The 7454-nt window shown below is 51.4% G+C and overlaps 1 protein-coding gene and 1 long non-coding RNA gene across 3 annotated transcripts in view; one reads left to right on the top strand and one right to left on the bottom strand.

Moving 5' to 3' along the window:
- Positions 1-2879: 2879 nt before the first annotated feature.
- Positions 2880-6803, bottom strand: LOC122188533. Of its 2 annotated transcripts, XR_006181605.1 has the most exons (4): positions 6719-6803; positions 6229-6609; positions 4853-4976; positions 2880-3282 (listed from the first exon to the last, which is right to left on the bottom strand). It is a non-coding gene; the product is annotated as an uncharacterized LOC122188533 (long non-coding RNA). The 2 variants fall into 2 exon arrangements; XR_006181604.1 differs by having other exon boundaries at positions 2880-4976.
- Positions 6804-7208: 405 nt separating this feature from the next.
- The window catches only part of ZNF652 (zinc finger protein 652), a 23541-nt gene continuing 23295 nt past the window's right edge, over positions 7209-7454 (top strand). Inside the window, exon 1 of the mRNA XM_042886932.1 lies at positions 7209-7300. The gene's annotated coding sequence lies outside the window, so the exon portion shown is untranslated. The remainder of the gene's footprint in view (positions 7301-7454) is intronic.

The following is a 7454-nucleotide window of genomic DNA, read 5'->3' as shown; positions in this document are numbered from 1 at the left end:
CAGTGGCACACACAGTGGCACACACAGTGGCACACACAGTGGCACACTGCCGAAACAAACAAAAAAGCTGGTATAAAAGCTGTCTGATGGGCAGTGCTGTTCTGGAAAGCAGGTAAAAGTATTCCCTGTGTCAGGCTGTGCTAGCAAAACTGATGACCATTCAACTGTATGGAGCATCTCTGGTCCCATCTCCAGGTTTTATCCCCTGTAAACTACAGAAAATACTGAACAAATGCCTGTCATCTTCTAACCTTGGTCCCAAGGTGGTTTTGCTTTGTTGTGTGTCTCCTTGCAGCCCTTCAACTGTTCCTCCTGTGCTCCTTTTGATCCTGAAGGCTCTCCCTAGCTTAGTACTAACAGGGTGGGCAGAAGTAACAAAGTCATCTAGGCATGACTTCAGGGTTGAAGTTGTATAGCTTGACATTAGGAAATAGAATTGAGATTCTGGATCCAGACAACTAGTATTTCCAATTCTTACTGGAAGTAAGAATTACCCAGTGTTGGTAAAAGATTGGCATTTTTTCAATCTAAAGCCCCATAGTTACTTGGCACCACAGCAATTACAGTAACGGCAGCACAGACTTTTCACTGGTAATTATCTGAAAGCAGCCCAAAAACTAAGCTGTGGGGACTGATAGCTTTGGGTAAGGTCTGCTGTTTGTGAGCAACATGAGAGACCTGCTGGGGCTGCTGCAGGGCCCTGTATGCAACCTTCTGTGCTGGCAGAGGTGCCAGAACGCATCTCCTGCTTTAGACCAAAGAGCAGCATTTGGTTGCTACCTTCACACATCAAAGCCTTACAATCCACAGTGAAATCTCCCAGCCCACCCTGCTCTGCCTTGTCTGCAAAGTTCCAAAGAAGTGGGGGGGGGGGGGGGGCAAGATTCTTCTCTCCCATCCCCTGGAGACTTGGCTTTACTACTTCCTTTCATGCTATGGAAGAGCTCAGCTTTGCACTAACCACAGCAGCTGGGCTAGCCCGCTAGCAACATGCAGACCAGCCAAACAAGCTTTTGTTCATGACAAACAAACAGGAAACTGATTTCCTCTGTTCACCCCCTCTCTTCCTATTTAACAGATAACCAGCTTACCTGAGTTGAGAGGAGAGCAAAAGAAACCACACAGACAGGTGCTCTGGAGCAGCTGTACTTTGCAGAATGGTTGTTGCAGAGGAATGGGCATCTACTCTGATAGTTGCTAGTATACCAAAACTGCTGAAACCTCTCTAGGTAAGGGAGCTCCCTGAGTTTATGATAATTTGTACCCTGCAGCAAACTGGCAGCACCTCTGAAGTGGTTAGAACAAGGAATAGGGAGGAGTTTCCTTATTGCTTCTTTTGTACTACAGATCAAGCAGAAAAAGCCTATCCCAAAATGCAGAGAATGGGGGGAAGCTCTTGTGGAAGTAGGTAGGAAGCGAATAATTGCCTAATCCAAGCTGGAGCTCAGCTAGTTTAATTATTCTTTGCATGACAGTAGGCAGCACAGGGGGCAGAGGGTCCCCTCTGAGGCTTAGCTCTATTACTGCTGTGAAAACAGCATTTGAGATTCCTATGCTAAATCTGCATACAGTACTGATCTGGACTGCATCAGAAACTTGCAGTGAGTTACCCCTGATCTCTGACAGGCCATCACTGTGCCTAAGGCTGGGACAGTGCATCCCAGCTGCTGGAGGGCAGGGCAGAAAGTTAACAGTGTGAGATGTCAGCTGCAAGAGTGACATGCTCCTGTCCCCCAAGCTGGTAGACAAAGTGGGGCAGGAAGGGCAGGAGGAGGCTAGGGAAGAATGTGTGCAGGATGCTTCAGAAGCAGTAGGTTAAAAATACACAGCAGATGCAAGGACAGGAAGGAAGCAAAGGTTAAGCCTGAATAAGGTAAGCCCACCCCAGAGACATTAACACAACATGACTTTCGTAGGGGTGAGTCTCACTGTGCCCCCTCTGCAAAGCCAGTAAATATTGCTCTATTGAAGCAATTGCTTCCTCTCAAACACAGCTTGTAGTGGGTGATTTTCAAACCCACAGAGGTGTTTTCACACATGAAGCTGGGCTATAATATTGGATGGGAGTGGAAAGGAGCAAGTTCAGCCACTTTTTTCCTCACTAGCCAACATATAATGGACCTGCACTCATATAACTCTGGTAGGAAGTTGATGCTGATCAGAGTAGAGGCGTTCTTAACAAAAGAACATGTCTCCACAGCCTGCTATGGTGATACTCACACTTAATTACTTCATCACAAGTCTTAAAGCTTACGTAACAGTCATAGCACCAAGTGTCTGGACAGCAAGCTTAGACATATGGTTTAATTTTCAGATAGTCCTGTGTGGAGTCAGGAGTTTACTCAATCTCTGTATGGCCACTCCACCTGCATCCTGCTGCTCTCAAGGTCTAACCAAGGGTATGAAGAGAGATGCTGGTGGTGTTAACTCTGCATTATTTGGAGACAGATAATCTTTAACTGTGGCCTCACACTGAGCTAGCAAAAGAGAAGGGAGAGTGGGAACAGGAATTTCCTCTGTCTGATCTTCTCTGTGCTGATACAGTGTCAAAGCCCAACACTCAAGGGGGTAGTTCCCTCCGAGCATAGGGCTTCCTGTGACAAGAGCTGGCAGGAAAAGCCCTTTGTTTCCCTTTTGCTTCCTTTCCCATTGCTTGAGAGGATCCTGAATCCTGCAAGACTTAGCACAATACCTAAAGTTAAAGTATTAGTCCAAACAGCAAGTGGTTGGGTTACAGCAAGACATCAGTGCTCCTGTCCATGCTTAAGTTTCGCTTCTCCCTCAGGGCCCGTTCACTGCAGCATCCTTGAGCAACCCTGAGGGCGTTTCCCCTTTGGGGAAGGAAAAAGAATCCTACTTGCAACTGCATTCTCACCAGGCCCTCAACGCTGAGTTCAGGCTTTTCCCAAAGCAGAACTGTTATGACGTGAAGGCTTCAGTCAAACAGCACCTTGCTATGTTTGGTGCCAGCCCAGAAACAGCACAAGCCATGAAGATTCACCTGTGGGAACAGTGAGTAGGACAAAAGGAAGGCAGCCCACCTCCCTGCTGGCTGTAGGAAGAAAGAACACTGGGAGGGCTGTTTCACTGGCTGCTGAGAGTTTCCCAAGAAATTATCATAGCACAAGTCCAGGTGATGCAGGGAGCTATTGCTGCTTGGGTAGAATAGAGAACCCTCACCGACGGAGCCACATCCCATAGCAGCACAGCTTAAATGGGACTGCAGGCCCTGGACCGGACAGACACCTCCTTTACCAAAGCACTCCAGCACTGGTTTACTACCTGGAAGACATAAAATAACCAGACCAATCAGCTCAGAGATTGCCCAAGAGCACCAAGCTGTGCAAACCCAACAAGCCGGCCAATGCCACAAGAAAATTAATTGCTGATAAAGGCAGGAACTAAGCTCTGTTTGATTTTTCCCCTTCCCACACTATTCTGCACCTGGCACCAGCAGTCATCTCCAAAGAGCTGCATCTCAACAACATTCTTATCCATTAGATTTGCTTTCTCAGCAATTCTAGAACACCCATTCCTATAGGAAAAAAACACAGGTGTGTGATACTGTGTTCTGGTGCATCTAATTTGAATTTGCATAATATTTAGTCTTTTTAACTCTGAAAGATCCTAAGCTACTTAGCAATGAAGGATCTGGTTTCCACAAAGGAATTCACCTATAGTTGCACTGCTGCTACTTCTGGAGCGAGCTGCAAACAGCTGCTTGCTGAAACACTGCAGCAGTTGAAGGCAGGAAATGAAGATCTCTATCACCTGTTCCTGGCACTGCATGAAGTGAGGAGGATGTGTGAGGGCATTTCCCATACTAGCTGTACTATAGATAGAAGGGAAATACCAGAGAAAGTAGGCAAACGTGCCACAGCATCTTACTGAGCAGTGAACAAGATGCACATATATGCCTCTAGAAGTTAAACAACAGCATGAAGGGAAGACAGAGATGATAGCAAGGAAATCAGAGGGCTGATAAGGATCTGTGGCTGTAAGGCAGGCGTGTGCTAGGGAGCAGATCATGTGCAAGCAGAGATGTGGGACTGTTCCTGCATTTTGTTTGTTTCCCTTTACCTGGCTGACATGTCTTTTCATGTCAAAAGATAGATCAAAGAGAGGGATGTAAATAGCTGAAGGGAGCCCTTTGTGGGAAAAGGGCTGTGTTACAGCCAATGACTCAGACAGATCCCTCCCTGGGAGCCAGCATGAGGATGTCAACTTCCATTAATAAAACAGCCAGGGAAGAAAGTGTGCAACTGCAGGGAGCCCTGGGCATTCAGGAGCCAAATCACACAGCAAGGCTTAGAAGAGTCAGTCTCCTCTGCAGCAGCCTCTTCCCCAACACAGATGCAGAAGTGACAAAGCAGAGAGATAAGGACAAGTGCTTTGTTGTCATGCTGGAAATCTGACAGTCCAAGAATACTTGCACTCAGTCCCTTATCTTTTTAAGTCCTTCCTCTGCAGAGTCCTAGGTGTCTGCTGAGAAAGAGGGACTTAACATTTCCTTTTAACCTCTGTACAACTTGTTTTTGGGGAGAGCAAAATCACTGTGTGAAACTGAAGTAGAAAAGCATCTTTTACAGGAAAGCCTCTGCAATCTTCCAGTACCTATTTTAAGGTAAGGGGACTTCATGCCATAGGTTCAGAGTAAAGAAGCCAGGCTAGAAAACCACAGACACAGCATCAAGGAAGGTGGGTACAGCAAAACAAATTGAGAGACTAGGTGTTCTCCCCACACATTGGAGAAAAAACTTATCAAGGCACTTGCCTGCTCTTGTCCCACAATCAGACATTAGCAGTGGCTGTGCCTTTATACAGAAATGGAAATGGTGGCTTCACTCCTCACCTGCACTCCTTTGGACACAGGTATCCCTCTGACAGAATTTCACATTTGAAATAGCATCTCTACAACCCACTGCTTTCTTGTTCATCCATCTGACAAGAAAAAAGTCTTCAGAGCCTTCTTCTTCCTGCTCTTTTCAAGGTTTGAAATTTAATTACATGGCCTCTCTTTATGAAGACCTGCATAGCACATAGGTGTGGGGCTGAGCAGGGGCAACAACATGCTCTCAAAACCTGGGTCTCCCTTAGCTACCCTCTCCCCTGCCAGCTATACACAGTCCCTGCAGAGATGAGAACAGCCTGGGATCTGCTCTGAACTGAGTCTGCCAGTAATAGCTCCAACAGGGCTGGCCTGAGCAACGCATGTTGTGCTTTACTCCTTTCCCATGCCCACACAGCAGGAGTTGCTGGGGCAAAGAAGAAAGGTGGCAAGCAGTTGGAACCAGATGATCTTTAAGGTCCTTTCCAACCCAAGCCAAACTGCGCCTCTATAAACACCATTCTGATCTTACTGTGGTGCTTCCCAAGCATACGCTGTCCTTTTATTTGATTGTGAACTTTGAGAGTCCCAATCCCTGCTCTCCACAGGGAGCTCAAATCTGGGTTTTATGTGCAGTAATAAAATATTCCAGCAGGTAGCATTTCAGTAGGTGAAAAGACTTTTTGTTCCCCCCCAAAAAACTCAAATTAGATTCCTACACCATTTGGGGACCGTTTACAGCAAACAAGGAAACAAACCACAGGTAGAGGAAGGGACTAAATGATTTTAGAAGGGGGCTATGGAAGGGATACAGGTCTGAAATCAGACAGGAGAGGGTCAAAGCTACACAGCACAAAATTCCTCAAGTCTTAGGATGCAGCTAACACCACCAAAAAGGCTGTGCCCTGCCCCTTTTTCCTGTTTCTGCTACTCTTGCCTGTCCTTTTGCTGCCGCCAAACCTAAACCACAGCAGCGCTCTCCCCTCCTACACTGCACTCAGAAGTGGTTTTTAGGGCTACGGAGGAGGCACTGCTGCTTCCTGGGGGAGGTGGGACTGCTGCTCAGCACTGTGGACCCCAACCCAGCCCCACGCTGGACCCCAGCCCCACGCTGGACCCCAGCCCCACGCTGGACCCCAGCCCCACGCTGGACCCCAGCCCCACGCTGGACCCCAGCCCCACGCTGGACCCCAGCCCCACAGAATCACAGAATGGCCAGGATTGGAAGGGACCTTGGATCATGAATCTCCAACCTTCCTACCACATACAGGGCCAACCAACCTCCACATTTAATACCAGACCAGGCTGCCCAGGGCCGCATCCAACCTGGCCTTGAACACCTCCAGGGACGGGGCAAGCATGCTGGACCCCATCCCCACAGCCCTTCATGAGCCCCGTACCTGTCCCAAGCTGCCGATTCCACCAGCAAAATCCATTTCTCGTCACATCTCTCCCTCACACATCACACAGGCCCTGCAGGTGGGTGCAATCAAGAAACCACAGGCCAGAATTAAGTGGTTATTAACGTTTTAAAGCAAGAGAAGGTGTGGATCAAGAGGAAACCGGGCTTTGGTCTAACAGAATGACAGGATCCTCGGTCCGGTGGGTTTTCTCTCCATGAAGCTTTACCTGAGGGGCGGCCCTCAGCGGCCCGCCCGGCCCCTTCCAGCCTCTCGGCGAAGCGTTACCTCCATCCCTCCCGTCTTCAGCAGAGCCACGGAGGTACCCGAGGGAAGGAGGCGTGGACCGGAGCGAAGCCGCAACTCGCCCAGCTCAGCTGACTGCAATTAGGGCGGCCTCTTTTATTACCTCAGCGGAGTAACGGTCGGTCCGGCCGGGGGCAGCCGCCGCCGTCGCTCGGCCCCTCCTGCCGCCGCGCGCACGCCTCACCTGAACCCCGCCGGGCGCCGCGCATGCGCACAGCTCCCCCCAACGTGCGCTCACCTGCGCTCCGCGTCCCCTCCACCGCCTAAGCTGAATAGAGAAAAGGGGGGGGAAGAGAGGCAGCCGCGCATGCGCCGCCGCGCGCCTCGCGCCGCTCGCCCTCCCCTCAGCCTATGGGTGTCTCCCCCCCGCGCGCGCCCGCGGCAACCACCTCCTCGGCGCGTGCCCGCGCGTGCGCGCGGCGGAGTCGCGAGACTGGCTGCGGGCGGCCACGTAGCGCTGCGGCGGCGGCGGAGGAGAGGAACGCTGAGCCGCCGAGTCCGAGCGGGAATCGCGTCCGTTGGCGTGAACCCGAACCCTCGGCCCGAAGGCGGCGGTCGTTCGGAACGTCTCGGAGGCGGCTGAGGGGGCCGAGCGGAGGGAGGGAAGGAGGGGAGGGAGGGCCCCGGCCGCCCTGCCCTCCGCCCTCCCGCCTCGCCTCGCCTCGCCTCCTCCACCCGCCCTCCGCCGCCTCGCCCGTGCCCCCCCTCCTCCTCTCGCCGCCCGGCATGGAAGGCGGCGGGGGCGGCCCTGAGGGGATCGGCCTGGGTGAGTGAGTGTGTGTGTGAGTGAGTGAATGCGGGCCGCCCGACCGGCCAGGCTCCCCTTCCCCCTTCTCCCAGGCCTGGCGGTAGCGCTAGGCCCGATCGCGGGTGGGGGGCGGAGGGAGCGGGGTTGAACGGCCTGAGGGGCCGCTGAGGGG

Source organism: Lagopus leucura, unplaced genomic scaffold (genome assembly GCF_019238085.1).
Source record: "Lagopus leucura isolate 7727_CA_CO unplaced genomic scaffold, USGS_WTPT01 Super-Scaffold_100066, whole genome shotgun sequence".
NCBI lineage: Eukaryota > Metazoa > Chordata > Aves > Galliformes > Phasianidae > Lagopus > Lagopus leucura.
The sequence above is the reverse complement of the archived record's forward strand: the minus strand, read 5'-3'. Positions and strand labels throughout refer to the sequence as shown.